Source organism: Stomoxys calcitrans, chromosome 1, assembly GCF_963082655.1.
Source record: "Stomoxys calcitrans chromosome 1, idStoCalc2.1, whole genome shotgun sequence".
Lineage (NCBI taxonomy): Eukaryota > Metazoa > Arthropoda > Insecta > Diptera > Muscidae > Stomoxys > Stomoxys calcitrans.
The window spans coordinates 170,330,696-170,352,690 of NC_081552.1; the positions used below are offsets into that span (position 1 = coordinate 170,330,696).

Genomic DNA, 21,995 nt, shown 5'->3' on the forward strand with positions numbered 1-21,995 from the left:
ATTCCGTTTGCAACACATCGAAATATCCATTTCCGACCCTATAAAGTATATATATTCTTGATCAGCGTGAAAATCTAAGACGATCTAGACATGTCCGTCCGTCTGTCCGTCTGTCCGTCTGTCTGTTGAAATCACGCTACAGTCTTTAAAAATTGAGATATTGAGCTGAAATTTTGCACAGATTCTTTTTTTGGGGCAGTGAGTTGCGTTTGGGACAGTGAGTTGCGTTGAGCCCTTCGACATCCCTCGTCAATTTGGCCCAGATCGGTCTAAATTTGGCTATAGCTGCCATATAGACCGATCCTCCGATTTATGGTCTTACGCCCATAAAAGCCACATTTATTATCCGATTTTGCTGAAATTTGGGACAGTGAGTTGCGTTGAGCCCTTCGACATTCTTCTTCAATTTGGCCTAGATCGGTCCAAATTTGGATATAGCTGCCATATAGACCGATCCTCCGATTTATGGTCTTAGGCCCATAAAAGCCACATTTATTATCCGATTTTGCTGAAATTTGGGACAGTGATTTGCCTTAGGCCCTTCGATATCTTTCTTCTATTTGGCCCTGATCGGTTCAGATTTGGATATAGCTGCCATATAGACCGATCTCTCGATTTAAGGTTTTGGGCTCATAAAAAGCGCATTTATTGTCCGATGTCGCCGAAATTTGGGACAATGACTTGTGTTGGGCCCTTCGATATTTGTCTTCAATTTGGCTCAGATCGGTCCAGATTTGGATATAGCTGCCATATAGACCGATCTCTTGGTTGAACAATGACTTGTAGTTATAAGCATTTGGTCTAAATCGGATGATATCTATAAAGCTGCTATGGGGCTTAAGGTATGCATTTTTCACTGGATTTTGACGAAATGTGGTTCACATATATACCCGAGGTGGTGGGTATCCAAAGTTCGGCCCGGCCGAACTTAACGCCTTCTTACTTGTTTTTAATTGTCATGACAGATTTTATTCCTAGACTTTCTCACCCTCCCTGGAAAGGAAACTGGACCACTTTACAAAAGAAGTATTGTAACAATGTCTACATAACATACTGCCAACGTGTGCATCTTGGTATCTAATGGAATCTTAATGTATGCAAGCTTTCTACAGATCGCACTCCAATACGGACATCTTCCCTATACTTCAGCAACTTGCCTGTTATTCTAATATTTATTGATGAAGAATAGGGCTATAGTCATGGATAAATCGTCCTTGCATGCTTGGGTTAAATATTACCCTTGCCTCCTGCCAAGCCTTTAAAGTCTATGCTATTCTTTGGAATTTTAACGCAAGTCTTCGGAATGTGGAAATCCTAAAACAAAAACTTCAACAAACACTTTTCCACGATTTATGAGAATGTGTAAGCCATTGTATATGTGTCTACTTCTAGAACACAATGACGCTATAAATAACTCCTTAAATAGAATTCAGTTTTATATTCCAATTAAACTTAACGACAAGGCTCACTCACATTCACAGGGTTTAAAATTTCCCTGACCATGTCTCATTCATTGCCAATTTCAACATAAATCCATTTTCACAATTAAGTACGTCTCCATCCATATGCCATTTTCCCAACAATCTCCATAAAGCTACACAAGACACCAGAGATCTCTAAGGATTCCACTTTGTAACAGAATATTCCAATTCCATTGGCATATCCTACAAATCCAACCTACATATCGTACATACCGTGTGGAAAAGGAAACTCGCAAACAGACAAACAAAAAAAAACAAAAACCAACACAACGCCCCATTTGGCACATATGGACAACATCAACATCATCATTGTAAGTACATAAATGTCGCAATAATGAAATTCATTCACACGCACATACACAGACAGACAGACAGACAGAAACAAAAAAGGACATTTACGCCCACATTTATAACGGAGTGTAAATGGGATTTTATTACAACATGCATAGCATCGTAATCGTACTCCTTGAAGTTGGTGTGTGGTGGGTAGCATTGCTTGCTTGTGCGGTTGGGTTTTATGCTAAAGACGATTTTATGCATGCTTTAAGATTTTCCTTTAGCTATTTATTCAACAAGTTGCTTGGCTAACGAAAATATCCAAGAATTCTTTTGAATACGCTTTTGCGAAGAAATATATGTCACATTTATGCATGTCCTTTGGTCCTTCCTTATCATACTCCCACTGTTTACTGGTTAAAAAAAGAGAAATGAATGCATGTATGTATGCATCTGTATGTGTATGTAGTTTGTGTTGTTACTTCCATAATTGCCGTTTTGTTCCGATGGCCAAACGTTTCCAATACAATGAGTTCCCAACAAGCATAGCCATCGAACATTGTCACCGCTGGCAATAAAGCCGAGCATACGGATCAAAAGAATGCAAAAGAAAAAGAGTTGAACTACCCAACAAGCCAGAAAACCAATTTAATTCACTTTCGACAAATGACACAAATGTCAGATGTTGGAACTTTTTTGCCGCTACATTCACTAGATATTGAAATAGCATTGTCTTTCATTTAACTCCAAAGCGATTGAAACTGGAACGATGCAACAAATCTAAAACAAATTCAAACGGCAATATACAACAAATAGCAGCAGGCTAAGGATGGCCGCCGACAACAATTGGAGGCAATGTCAATTTATGGATCTATCTGGGCGGATTTGCTTCAGGCAAATCATATGAATTTAAAGCCTCTGTGGAAGTCAAAGTCGGGAAGTAAAAGAATTAGCTGGCCTGGTGTGGTTCGTTGAACCCATAAGTGTTTGCGGCTCCTTTTGACGTGGTCCCAATTTGAAAATTATTTATATTCGTATTTAACTCTCACATAACTTTCATTAGAATTCCATATTGTCCCGTTTGGTATTCATGTCCATTTGGGGCATAACTGTAGGGTGGGGCGACTCCTCGGGCATTGGCCCCCAAATTTGTATGTCATGTCATTTTTGGATGAATTTTTGGGGTGGGGTGGACCCCCTACAACTGTGGGCGAAGTGTTATACCAAGTTTGTACTCTATTGTTATATACCTTTCGTTTGATACCTATATTGTCCCAATCGGTAAACATGTCCGTTTGGTTGGGTTTTGGGGTAGGCCGACCACCACGGTTATTTCACCCCTAAGTTTTATAACAATTTTGTGTTTTCGGGCTACCACAAGATGCCATATAAAATTTCATTTAAATCGATGCACCCATCTCCGAGATTTGACGGTTTTGAAAATTGAGGTTAGGGGGAGGGTCCGTCCCCCTCGCGGGAGGGGGGGAAAGTGCCCCATTTTCTCTGGGGTGGATAAACTCTCCCATCTGGGAAAATTTCATAAAAATTGGTTTAGTCGTTTTTGAGTCTATTCGGAACAAACAAATAAAGCGCATCACTTTCTTTTTATATAATAGAGTCACTTTCTTTTTATATAATAGAGCGCGCAATTTTTATCAGATTTGAATGAAATTGTGCATGCCGTGTTTTGTCATAATTTCCAACAACTATGCCATATATGGTTCAAATTAGTCTATAACCTGATACAGCTGCCATATAAACCGAACTGGGATGTTGACATCTTCAGAGCAATTATTGTCCGATTTGTTTGAAATTTTGTACGACGGATCCTCTGGTTCCGTCAAATTCAAATTAGTCTATAGCCTTATACAGCTCCCATATAAACCGAGCTGTCTATTTTACTTCTTGAGACCCCAAAGGGCGCAGTTCTTATTTGATTTGGCTGAAATTTTACACAGGTCTCCAATATACAATTTAATTATGGTCGGAATCGGACAATAACTTTATATCGCTCTAATAGCAGAGCAAATCTTTTCTTTTATCCTTTTTTTGTCTGAGAAGAGATGCAGGGAAAAGAACTTGAGAAATGCGATCCATGGTGGAGGGTATATAGGTTTCGGCTCGGCCGAACTTAGCACACTTTTACTTGTTTATTTGAGCGCCCCGATAGCCGAGTTGGTAGCGTGCTTGGATTACCAGTGCAGGGGTCGTGGGTTTGATTCCCGTCAGAAGCCTTGGTCTGCCGCTACTGTGGTATCACAATGGACTTAAAATTGTCTAAGGAGTCTTTAAAGGACTGCCACTCTTGCCTAACCTAACCTACTTGTTTATTTTTTCGATGGACAGACAACTTGTGGAAACAGTGGTGAAAAGTATTTGAACAACTATGAACACTCTATGCTCTTCGGCTTTCACTCTCGCTCGTTCTTGAGCTCTCTCTCTTCCGCTCTCTCGCTCTAACTCTCTCTCTCTCGCTTTCTCTCTCTCTCGCTTTCTCTCTCTCTCGCTTTCTCTCTCTCTCTGTACTTCTCTGTTCGGGTTGGCGTTGCTATTCAATTGATTAATATCCCCCAATAGATGGCGCTGAATTTGTTATTAATGATGCTCGATGTTGATTCTCTTCACATTGTCATCAACTAGTCTATTTTTGAATTCAATCTATGTAGTGCCGTCCTCGGCAATGACACTAAAGACCTGGATTCGAATTTAGGCATAAATATCAGAAAAAAATATTTACCAGTGGTTATCCCTTCAATAATAGTTGCGAAAATTGTGATCAATTACGCCATGTAAGACTTCAGTACAAAAACGTAGTGCTTATCGGCACGCCACTTGGACTCAACTTTAAAAAGGAGGTTCTTATCGTTAAGCTAAAATTTCAATCACACTCGCTCCACTTTGCTTTCAAAACTTAAAAAAATCACCTTTTCTCCATAGCACTGATTCTGTGTTTGATTCGTATTATACTTAAAAAAAAACCTTTGATGTGAGTCCCATATTTTCATTATGTTTATTTAGGGGGTTGTTCACTGTGATGTGAGTCCCATATTTTCATTATGTCTATTTGGGGGGTTGTTCACTGTGCGTGTTATGATTGTAAGGCAGCTCCCAGCCACTTAGTCCCGAGAGTGAATGTTAGTTTCGTGCTCTACTCCCAAATATCTTTCATTTGAGGCCCACATTATTACGGTCGGATAATATGTCCAGTTTGGGCGGTACCGTGATTACTTGGACCCAATTTTCGTATCCTACTCTCCAATACCTTTCGTTTGATATCCATATTGTTCCGATTGGTCCACTTGTGATTTTGGATGGGGTTTACGAGGTAAAGGGGTCTGTTGTTCTTTTCAGACCATATTCGTAATCTACGTCCGAATACCTTTCATTTTAATCCCAATCTGTCCCGATCGGGGCAAATTTACAGATCCACAAACAAACACAAATTAATTTTTATATATATAGACGAAGATACCTATTTATGGACCCATTCAGGAGGTGTTTGGTGTGGCTTTTAGAGGCCATAAACATACTTCCCAAACCAGTCTTCAACCCAATCGGATAAAAATTGAGGTTTCTAGGGGCTGATGAAGTCAAGTAGACCAATCATTTTATACGAACAGACGAAAGGGCAGACAAATTAGATCGACTTAATGTATATACTTTATAGGGTTCGAAATCGATATTGCAAGGCGTTACTCACGGGAAAAAATTGCATTTGTTCCTTGTTAAATCGATTTAAATTTTCGGTAAATCTATTACATATTTTAATTCAAATTGATTGTAGGCCACATAACTAGTACTAGCATTGGGGATGATGAAAGCAAGGCAATTGCTCTTTAAAATGGCTATTAAAACCAAATTAATACTCATTGTAATTTTTAAAAGTTGTACTCACGAAAAACAAGATGGAGGAACGGTTCTTACCTGAAAGAAGAAGAGAATTGAAAAATATAAATTAGTATTACTCATTATTCATACACACAAGCATAAAGGCATCAGGTGCAGACGGGGGGGAATCTTAAACAATACCCTCCATGGATCAAGTTCGCCGGAAAGCTATACGCTATCCTAACACATGCAAAGCTTGCAACGCTTAATAAATGTATATCAATATATAGTGGAGGCCATCGTAGCGCAGAGGTTAGCATGTCCGCCTATGACGCTGAACGCCTGGGTTCGAATCCTGGTGAGACCAGGATTTCCCCTCCTAATGCTGGCAACATTTGTGAGGTGCTATGCCATGCAAAACTTCTCTCCAAAAAGGTGTCGCACTGCGGCACGCCGTTCGAACTCGGCGAAAAGAGGGAGGCCCCTTGTCATTGAGCTTAAACTTCAATCGGATGGCACTCATAGATAAGTGAGAAGTTTGCCCCTGTTCCTTAGTGGAATGTTCATGGGCAAAATTTGCAAAAATATAGTTTCTTCAGCAACATCGAATGATAGTTGGAGCAAATGCGATGTGAAGTTTAAATATTAAGGTAGGGACAATATTGAACATTTGCAACAAATTGAAAACGAAAACGAAGGAGCTCAGAAGATTAAAGTAAATAACTGCCATCAAAAAAAGACTGCCCTGGAACATAGTCCGTCACGCCGCCGCGTCGAGCTCCCAAGTAGAGCAGAAGGAGCCAATAGTTCAATGAACGCCAGGTTCGCGACTTCCTCAGTCTAAGGGCGATCTTTGTTGCCGCACATTCAACATAAAGATGCAAATGCGTAAGGAGATTGAGCATGGTATACGGTGCCTCTGTCGGGACACTGCTCCTAGCTCTAGAAATCAGCATCGCAACGGTATCCCGTACTCTTCCCATCATCTTGCAGTGGGCCAGATGCCTACAGCCTGATGCAAAAACTCTACGCAAGGCCAGCTCCTATCTTCTCACCCTGTTGCAATGCACTAATTTCCTTGCTTTCCAATGTTCTAACCCTTCCTATCACATATCCAAGACCAATGCCAATTATTAGAACTTGTTGGATATTGAAATCGTTCTAATGCTGAAACATGGCGAAACGAATTTTCCATTCTTTCTCTTATTCGGGTTAATATTCAGACCCCTAGGTTTTTCTAAATAGTATGCTTTTTCGAAGACCCCCTCGGTGTTTCCACTAAGATCATTGTGATTTTTGACTTTTATAAGTACTATGAATCCGTCTGCAGTTAGGACCGCTGTAAAATATGTATGATGGTCAAATGTAGGAGTTATGATAAAGTACGCGACAGTGGCGTGTCCATTATTCACAAGCCATGGGAAACTTAACTTATGCGACTATTCCCTACCATATGGCTTCTCTAGGCTTCATGGAGTCGGTCCTCTTGTTGCTGCTCTAAGGATTATGAACGTGTCTCGGTTCTCACATTGCAGAAGGACCCTTCTATCCTATGCACAATCACGTATCCACCGATCGTTCCTGCTTGTACCGAAGATATTCACTAAGCTATGTGCTATTTTCTCGATCCCAACTGTTGGCAAAAAGGACAAAAAGTTTGAAAAGTATTCTGTTGCGGTTACATGTCAACGACGTTCATACTTCTGATGTTTGTGTGGTACCCCCTTAAGTTTCCAACTATGCTTGAAACCAGGCAACCTAAACGCAAAACAATAGCACTAAACGTTTGCGACACAAATAGGAGGTGGGATAAGTCTCAAAACTCTGACAGAACATTGCCAGAACCTTGCATTGCGACCGATGCTTTGTACACAGAGAATGAATGTGAGATTCTGTATTTGAAAGTCGATTTTTTTTCGAAGCAATCACTGCCATAAAACATCCCAAGATACATGGAAAATAATTTCATTTTTAGTGCCAGGGGGATTGAACATATAACTTTGAGCAGCAGTTTCCTCCGATGCAGTTTAAATTTTTGCTTTGTGCATGAGACAAATGCAACCGTTGCCCACACACTCCGTTACCCATAGGGCGTGATATTTCCCATGGAAGAAGATTTGTTCTCAACTTTTGAAAATACATTTCATGTTGTTTGTGGTAAAATTTATTTGACTTTCCTTGAAAGTTAACTGTTGTTGGTTGGCATTTCAAACGAATTTCAGTGTTTGACACTGCTGAGAAAAGCAGCAAAGCAGTTGCTTGCTTAAGGTTTTGCATAACAAGCGTAAAATGTTTCCAAATATCCTTTGAGTAAACTTTGAATGTGGCTCAGAGTAATCGAAGATGCAATAAAATATGATTCCATGACAAATCATGATAGCTATCACGACGTATGAAAAATGGAAAATTTCAGCAGCTGGCAAACGAACATATGAAGGGTAGATGAGAAAAAATGTTATCAAGTGCATGCCGATATATCTCTTAAACTAGAAATGACAGTTATATGAAATTTGTTTTATTGGCAGTTCATTTTCTTGTTTACAAGCCACCAAAAGCCGTTGATCCTGAGCTTATTTAAAAAAGAAAGTTATTTGTGATGGCTGTTGTTGGCGAAATCAAACACCTCAAAGTGAACAAAAAGCCTTACAAGTTCCAAAAGGCCAGCCCGAAGTAATTTTCATCTCGTGTCGTGGTATGGCCAGCTATGACTTCCAAATGCCGCACTTCAATCATGGGCACGCATTTTTATACCCTCCACCATAAGATGGGGGGTATACTAATTTCGTCATTCTGTTTGTAACTACTCGAAATATTCGTCTGAGACCCCATAAAGTATATATATTCTTGATCGTCGTGACATTTTATGTCGATCTAGCCATGTCCGTCCGTCTGTCCGTCCGTCCGTCCGTCCGTCCGTCCGTCTGTCTGTCGAAAGCACGCCAACTTCCGAAGGAGTAAAGCTAGCCGCTTGAAATTTTGCACAAATACTTCTTATTAGTGTAGGTCGGTTGGTATTGTAAATGGGCCATATCGGTAAATGTTTTGATATAGCTGCCATATAAACCGATCTTGGGTCTTGACTTCTTGAGCCTCTAGAGTGCGCAATTCTTATCCGATTGGAATGAAATTTTGCACGACGTGTTTTGTTATGATATCCAACAACTGTGCCAAGTATAGTTCAAATCGGTCCATAACCTGATATAGCTGCCATATAAACCGATCTTGGGTCTTGACTTCTTGAGCCTCTAGCTTGCGCAATTCTTATCCGATCAGAATGAAATTTTGCACGACGTGTTTTGTTATGATATCCAACAACTGTGCCAAGTATGGTTCAAATCGGTCTATAACCTGATATAGCTGCCATATAAACCGATCTTGGGTCTTGACTTCTTGAGCCTCTAGAGTGCGCAATTCTTATCCGATTGGAATGAAATTTTGCACGATGTGTTTTGTTATTATATCCAACAACTGTGCCAAGTATGGTTCAATTTGGCCCATAACCTGATATAGCTGCCATATAAACAGATCTTGGGTCTTGACTTCTTGAGCCTCTGCAGTGCGCAATTCATATCCGATTGGAATGGAATTTCGCACGACGTGTTTTGTTATGATACCCAACAACTGTACCAAGTATGGTTTAAATCGGTCCATAACCTGATATAGCTGCCATATAAACCGATCTTGGGTCTTGACTTCTTGAGCCTCTAGAGGGCACAATTCTTATCCGATTTGAATGAATTTTTGCACGAAGTATTTCGTTATGATATCTAACAACTGTGCCAAGTATTTTTGAAATCGGTTCATAACCTGATATAGCTGTCATATAAACAGATCTAGGGATTTGACTTCTTGAGCTTCTAGAGGGCGCAATTCCTATCCGATTTGGCTGAAATTTTGCATGACGTATTTTATTTTAACTTTCAACAACTGTGTCAAATAAGGTTCAAATCTGATATAGCTGCCATATAAACCGATCTGGGATCTCTACTTCTTGACCCCTAGAGGTCGCAATTATTATCCGATATGCCTGAAATTTTGTACGACGGATCCTCTCATGACCATCAACAAACGTGTTTATTATGGTCTGAATCGGTCTATAGCCCGATATAGATCCCATATAAATCGTTCTCTCTATTTTACTTCGTAAGCCCCAATGGGCGCAATTTTTATACGAATTGGCTGAAATTTTACACAGGTCTCCAACATATAATTTAATTGTGGTCCGAACCGGACCATATCTTGATATCGTTTTAATAGCAGAGCAACTCTTTTCTTATATCCTTTTTTGCCTAAGAAGAGATGCCATGAAAAGAACTCGACAAATGCGATCCATGGTGGAGGGTATATAAGATTCGGCCCGGCCGAACTTAGCACGCTTTTACTTGTTTTGTTTATATCCTCCCCCATAGGATGGGGGTGTACTAATTTCGTCATTCTGTTTGTACCTCCTCGAAATAAGCGACTATGACCCCATAAAGTATATATATATATTCTTGTTCGTCGTGACATTTTAAGTCGATTTAGCCATGTCCGTCCGTCTGTCCGTCCGTCCATCCGTCTGTCCGTCCGTCCATCCGTCCGTTCGTCCGCCTGTCTGTCAAATGCACTCTAACTTTCGAAGGAGTAAAGCCAGCCGCTTGAAATTTTGCACAAATACTTCTTGTTTGCGTAGGTCGGTTGGGATTGTTAGTGGGCTATATCGGTCCATGTTTTGATATAGCTGCTATATAAACCTATCTCGGGTCTTGACTTCTTGAGTCACTAGAGGGCGCAATTTTTATCCGATTTGGCTGAAATTTTGCACAAGGTGTTTTGTTATGGCTTATAATAACTGTGTTGAGTATGGTCAGGTCAGGCCACAACCTGATATAGCTGCCATATAAACCGATCTCGAGTCTTGGCTTCTTGAGCCACAAGAGGGCACAATTCCTATCCGATTTGGCTGAAATTTAGCACGAGATGTTTTATTACGACTTTCAATAACTGTGCCAAATATGTTTCAAATTGATCCATAACCTGATATTGCTGCCATATAAAGCGATCTGAGATCGTGACTTCTTGAGCCTGAAGAGGGCGTAATTATTATCCGATTTGGTTGAAATTTTGTACAACGGCTCCTCCCACGACCTCTAACATACGTATCAAATATGATCTGAATCGGTAGCTCCCATCGGTAGCTCCCATATGAATCGATCTCCATATTCTACTTCTTGAGCCCCTACAAGGCAAAATTTTTATTCGATTTGGCTGAAATTTTACACAAAGACTTCTACTGTGGTCTCCAACATTCAATTCAATTAGCACAATTCTTTTCTGTTATCCTTTGTTTGTCTAAAAGAGATACCGAGGAAGAACTTGACATATGCGATCCATGGTGGAGGATATATAAGACTCGGCCCGGCCGAACTTAGCACGCTTTTACTCGTTTTTTAAATCGATCATCACGCAGGTGGTGTCTCTTATGAAAGCAATGCATGCTGAATGGAATTTCCGTAGTTGGAGAGGGGAGTAGTGTCTATTGGATACCCTAATGCCTCTAAACAATGTCATTCCTCTGGACACGGTCTAGTAGCACCAAGGATAATTTTGAACCCCCAGCCCACATATATGAGTTTTACTCCATTTTCAGCCTTATGAAAGTGGTATAGATGTTAAGAAGGTCATATGAAATGAAATAGTTCTTGAGCCGTTTAAGGAAGCCTAACTCTTGAATGCTTCATTCGACGCTTCGAATATGTGTTTAGCCCAACTGACATCACACTGCATTTTCATGCCCAGAACATCAAAAGCTTCTGATTGCTCGACATTTATACCATTGATAGATTTAGATGATCGAAATAGGTCAGCGAATCGCTTGTGTGGCAACAAACAGCAATGAGTCTTCCGTGCATTAAAATCTACTCCATTCATTCGACCCCACTCAAAAATGGCCAGAAAGTCTTTTGAAGACTCGGCCTATGATCGAATGAGTATGAGTGATAGAGATTACTGTCATTAGTAGACCGGATTCGATGTCTGACGCAACAGAGTATTGATGAAAATAAGAAATAGATAAGGAGAAAAGACAGAGCCCTGGGACACACATGCGGTCAATTTATGCTTATTGGATGTGAACCCAACTACCACGACCAGTATAGTGCGATCTCTGAGAAAGCTTGAGATAAATGGAGCAACGCCATTACCGACACCAAAAGCGACAAACTTTGATAGGGGTGTACCGTGCCAGACCCCAAACAAATGCCTTGGAGATATCTAGAGCCACGACCATATTCTCACCAAACTGGTGGATTGAGCAAATACAGCGTTCCGAGAGAAATGCCATGAGATCGCGCATGGAGCGATTGCTTTAGAAGCCATACTATTGGTCGATAAGATGGTCAGATACCTCTAAATACCTCACAAGATGCTGATTAACCAGGCTCTCCATAACCTTGGAGAGAGCAGAACATATTGCAATTGGCCGGTAATTTGCGGGGTTATTTGCCTCACCCCTCTTGAGAATCAGTTGAACGTTCGCAATCTTCCAAAGCGCCGGAAAAACTTACGCACGGTAAGCAAAGTTTAAAAAAAAAATCCCAAAGAGGTGTAGCACTGCGGCACGCCGTTCGGAATCGGCTATAAAAAGTCTAAGTGAACTTAAACTTGAATCGGACAGTTGTCAATGATATGAGAAGTTTTCCCCTGTTCCTTAATGAAATGTTCATTGGCAAATTTACATTTGCAAGGTTGAAAAGGTTGCGAAATGGACGATCAAACATCGAAGAACACCCAAACCAAGGTGTGATATGCCAATGTTGATTGTTCACCGGTCAGGAAGAATTTCCTGCAAATATTTATATCAGCCAATAGGTTAGCCTTATCAACCGGGTCAGTGAACGTCTGGTCATCTTTAACAAGAGTCGGGATAGATGAAGAGCTACCTTTCACGCTTTTAACAAACACTCACTACCTCTTGTTCGTAAGGAAATTTCTCGTGCCTAAGCACTTTGGCATACGAAGATGTTTGTGCAGCAGTTCATTATTGGCATTCATCCGAGTCCGAACTGCGTGCCACATAGCGACACCACTTGGTAGAGTAGTTTTAACATAGCAGGATACATCACAAATGTATGTATGATGTTCACGTCGGGATTCGAACCCAAGCGTTCGGATTCCAACTAAAATGCCGAACATTCTTTGATATTGAGGGGGACTTCAATAAAGTGGAAATAGGATCAATAATCACGGCACTGAACCCCGTACTCTCTCGGTTGACTAATTATATGCTTTGTGACAGGATTATTAATTCAAATCTGGGAAATAGTGTGGTCAGAGGGTGGATGACAAGAATAACACCCCAGGGAGGGATGTACTCGCCGATTCTGTGGAACCTCGTTATAAATGAAATCCTGTTGCATCTCGGCGCAGATGATACGAAGATAATCGCTAATGCAGACGACATCGTGTTGCTTGTCCGAGCCAGTAGGTGTTCGAGAACGCGGGCGAACCAGTCACTGATCTTAGCTATGTGTCAATTGTCGAGCTATAGTAGATGAGATGGTTAGAGCGTCGTCGATAGCAAGATGGAACTCGGAGGATGGTTGCCGTATCGCTAAGTTGCTCTGGCCTGTCATCGACCGAACCCGGACGCAGAAGTTACAGGCTTTTTATAATAGGTACCTTAACAGGGATTATAACCGGCAACTGCGCCATAGGCAGCATGACGGTGCGAGCGGGTGCGGTAGCATAATGACTTCTGCAGGAGATGTCTTGATGAGGATGAGGAGGAGACTATCGAGCACTTGCTCTGGGCCTGTAGGATCGCAGGCTCTTCTTACTGCGGAGGCGGTTCTTCAGCGATCTGGGTGATGTTGCGAACGTACCTCTAGAGATCTCCTGACATTTCTGGATGGAACAGGATGGTTTCGACGGAGAGTGTCCTGGTACAAACGGGATAGGCGTTTCACCCCCCGCTCTGGTTCTCCATTCTTCCTGTTTCTTTTATTCGCGTATGACCTCTGGATACGGACCGAGATCTCACATCTTCCAGGTCCCAAACATGTCACGGTCCGGTCCCAGTTCTCGTCCCCTTACATGGAAAAAACCTATCACTTTTATAAGGGATTGTCGCTCGAGGTAACGAATTGCCACCATTCTAACACCGTAGGATACGTCCTGGCACAGTTCGAAAAGGATGAGTGTACTTTGCAAGTATTTTTAAGGGAGATAACATCAATAAGCAAAAATATTAAACGGATAACCAATTTGTAACAATAATTAAGGGACTTTTCAAAAAATAATTGAGAATCATACGTTATGTTTCTAGAGTTTGCAAATGCAAATTTGTCCATAAACATTCTATTAAGGAACAGGGGCAAACTTCTCACATATGAATGAGTGCCAACTTATTTAAGGTTTCGATCAATGATATGGGGCCTCCTCTTAATGTCGAGTCTGAAAGGCGTGCCGCTAAGCGACACCATTTGTTAGAGACATTTTAACATGACTGGATACCTTACAATTGTCGCCTTTTTTCCTAGTATTTACACCGGGATTTGAAACCAGGCGTTCGCTGTCATAGACGGATATGGTAACCTCGGAGCGCCACGGTGGCCTCCGTTTCTAGGAAATTGCACCAAACTAGCTTCCGAGTGTACTCACCCATGGTGGGCAACCCATTCAACCCAACCTTACCTTTCAGGTTATGAAAAATGAAAATGAAAATTTGCCCATGAACATTTCACTAAGGAACTGGGGCAAACTTCTCACATACCTAGTGCTGTCCGGTTCAAACTCTTAAGCTCAATGATAAGGGTCTCCTTTTTATAGCCGAATCCAAACGGCGAGCCGCAGTTCGACACGTATTTGGGGAGAAGTTTTAACATGGCATAGAACCCCACAAATGTCGCCAGCATTAGGTGGGATTCAAACCCAGGCGTTCAGCGACATATGCGGACATGCTAACTTCTGCGATACGGTGGTCTCCGAGCGCAGTCAAGAAAATGTCAATATTGTTGTGGTGCCCTTGGACATGTGAATATGTGTCGGTTCGTTCACTAATTGCGCCAAACTATTGTCCGCAACGAAATGCTCGATGTATTGGCCCTCCGGAGTCTTATGGCTCGAATGTGGAATCGAAATATCCAGTGTCAACGATTCAAAAAATGCAAAATTTGCCTATAAACATTCCACTAAGGAACAGGGGCAAACTTCTTACATATCAATGAGTGCAGTCCGATTCAAGTTCGCCAACATTAGGAGGGGAAAACCACCTATGAAAATTTTTTTTCTGATGGTCTCGCCAGGATTCGAACCCAGGCGTTCAGCGTCATAGGCGGACATGCTAACCTCTGCGCTACGGTGGCCTCCCATTCACTGCCGATTCACTGTGCGGAAAATTTTGTAATGGAATCGGAAGGTTTCAAAGCCGTTCATGGTAGTCTCTCTTTATGAGTTTGGTGATATATACAAGACACGCAGAGGGCATAGAAGCCCTTTGGTGAGTTTATTCGTCTCTGCCAGGTAAGGACTAAAAATATACCAGTATGGATGCGGTGAAGAAAGGCATTGTACCAGCAGATAAAATTACTCGCGTTCTGAGCCACTAAGAACAATAGTCAAGGGCGAAAGGTGGTCATATCGAGCAAAAGTGAAGGGATTCTAAAATTTAGATAACTTCCACACATTTTTTCATTGGAATCAATAGAAAATAAATTTCCCCAAAAGCAAAATCGGTCATTTGTATTGGTAACACTACGTGTCAGCTACTCTGTAGAATTTAGTGATTAAATAGCGGCATGATGCTTAATATAGATATTTTGCGCCTTTAATGTAACTTCTCAAACAGAGATTAGATGAAGTGTTTCACTTGATTTATACGAATCGATTGAAGCAACCTCTACTCGGAATCTCTCAAACACTCCAAGTACTGACTCAACTATATATGAAAACAAGTAATATCTGCATCTTGTTGAATACAATTTATGTCTCTCAAGGTTTGGCTTTATTGGAAACTTCTTTATTTTTGCTTTTCTCAAAACAATGCAAAAGGATTCTATGAAACATTTCTTTGAGGCAATGCTTTAAAAATCCTAACAAATGGAAATCGACACTAATGAAGGATACATTTCAGATTTACATCTAACAATTGAAACACTTCTCAGTTGCAAATGGTTAGAAAAAGGAACATCTTAATTCAATTTGAATTGCTAATCAATTCTTTGCTTTCCTTCGTTGCCTTTAATTTTGGGGAATTTGCCATTTGCAATTGACTTAGCCAATGATTTGCCTTTGTGCATGTATGGCAGTGGAATTGTGTATCTGTCAAATGTAATTCACTTAAATTGAGCATTTTCAAGCATTTCTTTTCTCAATCGACTATTGCGACAGCAACATGACTTAAGCACTAAAGGTTTGTTTTTTTCTGAATCACAACAGAATTAATTTATCCTTGGTCTTCGTTTCCTAAGTGGCCTCTAATACCTTTCCTTTGCTCTTTTATGTCCAAAGTTTTCCTGGCATATTCATCGTCTCATTCATTCATTCGTTCATTTGGAACGCCAGAGAAAATAATTCACAAGTTAATGTACTGCGAAGTACGTGGCACAACAGCGGGCCAACCAAAACGGTGGCAGCAAATAGTTGCACAGAAGCAAAGCGCTTGCCACTGAGGGGAGGAGTGGGTAAATCTGTGATATTTCTGGCAAATTATGCCAAATGAAGATGACATTTCCTAAACAGCTGTTTCTAATGCCATAAAAGCTTCCATGGCTGAGCGCGTGAAACTACATAAATAAATTGACTTGAAAATCAACAAGTCGAAGGCATTCCCATAAATTTCAGCCAACCAGCCAGCCAGCCTTAAATTATTGAAAACGTTGCGGAAGTAAAAGCAGCGAAAGAGAGAGGCATAATATTTATGTAGGAAAGATACGAGTATAAAAAAAACTAAAGAAACTAGCTGTTGATGACAAAAAGTTCAGTTGAAAAAATAATATCCTCAAATAACAAGTCAGAAATACGGTCAGAATTGAGTTAAAGCTACAACACAATAGAAATTTTTCGATATTTATTTAGGGAAGAAGCAACAGATGGATGGTCCATATCTAGGTTTTTATACCAACCACCATGCAAAACACAAATGCAAATTTGCCCATGAACATTCCATTAAGGAACAGGGACAAACATTTCACATATCAATATGTACAGTCCTATTCAAGTTTAAGCTCAATGATAAGGGACCTCTTTTTATAGTAGAGTCCGCAAAGTACCTCACATGTCGCCATCATTAGGAGGGAATAATCACCGCTGAAAAATTTTCCTGGTGTTCTCGCTAGGATTTGAACCCAGGCGTTCAGCGTCACAAGTGGACATGCTAATCTCTGCGTTATGGCGGCCTTCACCATAGGACGTCGAAGTATTGACCTGAGACCCTAAAAAGTATATATATGCTTGGTCATCTTGATGTTCTGAGTCAATCTAGCCTTGTCCCTCCGTCCGTCTGCACCTTTTTTTGCACCTATACTTTTTTATCGATGTAGGCCATTAGGATTACAAAAGGGTCATATAGGTTCAAATTTGGATATAGCCCCCAAAAAACCGATACCCAGTTTTGACTTTTTGAGCATCTCGAGAGACCTCAACTTTCATTCGATTTGGCTGAAATTTTTGCTCAAGTACAAGTACTTACTGACTTCCAATATCCGTGCCGAGAATGATCCGAATCGATCTATAAGCTGATATAGCCCCATACAAAACGGTCCCCGGTTTTGACTTCTCGAGCCACTAGAAACCTCAGTTTTCATCCAATTTGGCTGAAACCTGGCACAAGGTCTTCTGATCTGACTTGCAACATCTCTGCCAAGTATGATCCGAATTTGATTTCTTGAGCCACTAGAAGCCTGATTTTTAATCTAATTAAGATGAAATTTCGCACAAAGACTTCTGCAATGACTTCCAACACCTATGCCAAATATGATTCGAATTGGTCTACATACCGATATAACCCCCCATATAAACCAATATTCGGCCAGGCCGAACTGGTTTTTTTTTTAGATTTATAGAGAATTTTGACCAACGAAAATTATGTAAAAAATGTAGTTCCTCAGGGAAAACATCTCGGGCGGAAACACTTTTGTTTTTAATAAGTACTACAATTGTACAAAAATTTTATCCACTTTTTATACCCTCCACCATAGGATTGACCATTATATTTTAAGTTGATCTCGACCTGTCCGTCCGTTCACCCCAAGCCATTTGAAATTTTGCACAAATGAAGATTGATAAAGGTCGTTGGGGATTTCAAATGGGTCATATCGGTTCAGATTTGAATAAAGCCTCCTTACAAAGCGATTCATCGATATGACTACTTAAGCCTTTAGAGGGACAAATCTTACCCAATTTGGATGACATTTTCCACAATGACTTTTAGTACGACCTTCAACATTCGTGCCAAGTTTGGTTGAAACGGTCCATAACCTGTAACAGCTCCCATGTAAATCGATCTCCCGAATTAACTCCTTGAACCTCTAGAATGCCGTAGCGCAGACATTAGCATGTCCGCCTATGACGCTAAACGCCTGAGTTCGAATCCTGGTGAGACCATCAGAAAAAATTTTCAGCGGTGGTTTTCCCCTTCTAATGCTGGCAACATTTGTGGGGTAAAAACTTCTCTCCAAAGAGGTGTCGCACTGCGGCACACCGTTCGGACTCGGCTATAAAAAGGAGGCCCTTATCATTGAGCTTAATCGGACTGGACTCTTTGATATGTGAGAAGTTTGCCCCTGTTCCTTAGTGAAATGTTAATGGGCAAAATTTGCATTTGACTCTAGAGTGCGAAATTCTCACCCAATTTGGCTGAAATTTTGCGCAATGACAATTCTACTATGATCTCAAACATTTGCGCCAAATGTGGTCCGTATTGGTTTATAACCTAACATAGCTCCCATCATAAGCGTAGAAAGGCCTCTGGGGGGTAAGCTAAGCACCCCCCAGAAACGATTTTATTTTCAATTAAATTTTTAGTTGCAAAAATTTTTGTCGCGCTTTTTTCAATGTACGCTGCTTTAACCATACTTTTTGTAATTCAGAATATTGTTTTAATTTAACAGCTCTGGCTATTGACGGCTCTATAATCCTTCGACTATTCGAGAGCACGTTCAGAATCGCAAGCTTGTATTAGCATAAGTATTACGCAATTTTATGATCGGAAAGGCGATAGAGGAGGTCCTCAAGCTCTCCGTCTGCTTCCAGCCATCCGTGTAGCAACAGCCATAAAATGCTTAATGCCTCCTGACATTGTTTTTATTGGTCCGAAACTTCTGCAGCTCCATCTCGTGTCCCTATAGTGACTTCGATTATACGACGATGCACAGTGGGAGAAAATCGAAAAAAACTGGTTAAAAATATGCCATTTGAGAACGGATAGTGATAACTCTTCGAAATTTGAAGTGGTTTAGGCCCAGCTGGTCCGGACGCCTCTTGGCAAGCCCTTAAAGTTGGTCACCCTGGCATTTCAAAAAATTGTTCGGGCTATCAAATCTTCGTTTGTGTTCCGAGTTTCAAACTCCTTACAGTAAAGTTAGCTTGATGTACTCAATATCTAGATTGGGGAGATATTCGTGTTGAAATTTTGGCCGAGATTGGCTTTGTATTTTACTATTTACGAAGGCCTTTTTGGTTGGATTTACATTTTTGTGCATGATTTGCATTCATGACAAAATTTACAAAGATTTTGCCGCAAAAAGTGACCACATCTGATAATTCAGTTAAAAGTTATACAGTTTGGAAGTCAAAAAATTTTAAACAAATAAAATTTTGGCATTTTTTTCTCGAAAAAAGGATTTTCGTTGATTAGTCTTTATTGAAAAACGCAATTTGTATGCCCTCCACCATATGATGGGGGAATACTAATCCCGTCATTCTGTTTGCAACTCCTCGAAATATTCGTCTAAGACCCCATGTCCGTCCGTCTGTCCATTCGTCCGTCCGTCCGTCTTTACTTCAAAAGCACGCTAACTTCGACAGAGTAAAGCCAGCCGCTTGAAATTTTGCACAAATACTTGTTATTAGTGTAGGTCGTTTGGGATTGTTAATGGGCCATATCAGTCCATGTCTTGAAGTAGCTGCCACATATACCGATCTCGAATTTTGAATTCTTGAGCCACTAGAGGGCGCAATGCTTACCCGAGCAATGCTGGCTGAAATTTTGATTGAGGTGTTTTGTTATGATTTCCAACTATTGTGCTAAGTGTGGTTAAAATCGATCCATAACCTGATATAGCTGTCATATAAACCGATCTGGGGTCATGATTTCTTGATACTCTAGGGGGCGCAATTACTATCTTATTTGGCGGAAAATTTGCATGTCGTGTTTTGTTGTGACTTCCTACAATCGTGCCATATATGGTAAAAATCGATTCATAACCACATATAGCTGCCATCTAAACCGATCTGCGATCTTGACTTCTTGAGCCTCTAGAGGCCGCAATTATTATATGATTTGGCTGAAATTTTGTACAACGGCTTCTCCCATGACCATCAATATACGTGTCGAATATGGTCTGAATATGTATATAGCCTGATAGAGCTCCCCTATAAACCGATCTCACTATTATACTTCTTGGACCAAAAGGACGCAATTCTTATTCGGTTTGGCTGAAATTGTACACAAGGACTTCTACTATGGTCTCCAACATTCAACTCAATTATGGTCCGAATCGGACCATAAATAAATATATATCTCCAAGAACACAGCAATTCATTGCATTTATCCTTTTTTTTGCCTAAAAAGAGATACTGGGAAAAGAACTCGACAAATGCGATCCATGGTGGAGGGTATATAAGATTCGGCCCTGCCGAACTTAGCACGCTTTTACTAATTACCTATTTGGAGGGTATAAGTATGGTCTACATCGATCTATAACCTGGCATAGCTCCCATATAAACCGATTTCGGATCTTGAATTATTGAGCCGCTAGAGGGCGCAATTATTATCCGTTTTGGCTTAAATTTAGCATGAAGTGTTTTCGTTTTACCGTCAACAACTGTACAAAGTATGGTTGAAATCGGTCCATAATCTGATATAGCTGCCATATAAACCGATCTGGGATCTTGACTTCTTGAGCGTCTAGAGGGGGCAAGTGCTATTCGATTGGGCTGAATATTTGCATAACGTGTTCCGTTATGACTTCCAACAACTGTGCTAAGTATGGTTTGAGTCGGTACATAACCTGATATAGCTACCATATAAACTGATCTTGAATCTTGACTTACTGAGCGTCTAGAGGCCGCAATTATTATTCGAATTGGTATTACATCTTCTGATAGGTTCTTTAGAAAAAGTTGTCTCGCAACAACTTGTTTAATTTCCAAAATTATTTCATCCATCATTTTTTTTTTATTTTCTTTTTGAGTAGGGTTCAATGAACTTAATTTCGCATCTTAGCGTTCTATTTTCGTTGATTGGTTTTTTTTTTCAATTATGTTTGCATAGCTTGTATGCCTGTCATCAAAGTTTATTTGAATTGAAAACTTTTTCCAAGTCTTCTATTTGCGCGTTTCACTGCCATAAGTGATTCAAGCAAACAATGACCTCTTTCTATACAAAAGAAAAGGCGCGTGGAGAAAAAAATCTATGACGAAGCACTGAAAAATCTATGGAAAAGGCTGATAACATTATCGTTACTCATTTTTATGCACCAAAGTTCAGTGTATAGGACAACTTTGGGAAGGGAATTATTTGCAGCAACTATAGGTTTGAAATAAAAAATAGGTTTGAACTATAGGTTTGAAATAAATTATGTACCCTCCACCAAGGATCGCATTTGTCAAGTTCTTTGGACGGTTTCTTCTTATAGGCAGAAACTAAAGAAGGATAATGGGAGGTCATAACAAGAAATCACCATGAAATTTTTATATGCTTGAGTAAAAATTGCAACCCCTAGAGGCTCAAGAAATAAATTCGGGAGATTGCTTTATATTGGGGCTATAACAGGTTTTGAACCGATTGGAACCATACTTAGTATATTGTAAAAGTCATAGTGCAAAATTTCAGCCCAATCGGGTAAGAATTACGCCCTGTAGATTCTCCAGAAGTGAGGAGCCGAGATCGGCTTATATGGGAGCTATATCAGGTAATGAACCGATTTGGGCCATACTGGGACAGTTGTTGATGACAAAACGAAAACACTCCATGCCAAATTTCAGCCAAATCGGATAATAATTGCACCCTCTAGCGGTTCAAGAATTCAAAATCCGAAATCATTTTATATGGGATGTAGATCAGGTTATAGACCGATTTAGACCATACCACAGTTGTTGATGGTCAAACCAAAACACCTTATGTAAGATTTCAGCCAAATCGGATAAGAATTGTGGCCTCTAGGAGCTCAAGAAGTCTTTCACAAATAAATTGTGAAAAATTTCAGACAA

The 21,995-nt window shown here is 40.4% G+C and overlaps 1 protein-coding gene across 2 annotated transcripts in view; it reads right to left on the reverse strand.

Moving 5' to 3' along the window:
• Positions 1-21,995, reverse strand: part of LOC106081689 (mucin-5AC) — a 354,746-nt gene that overhangs the window by 259,209 nt on the left and 73,542 nt on the right. The gene's annotated exons all lie outside the window — the stretch shown is intronic.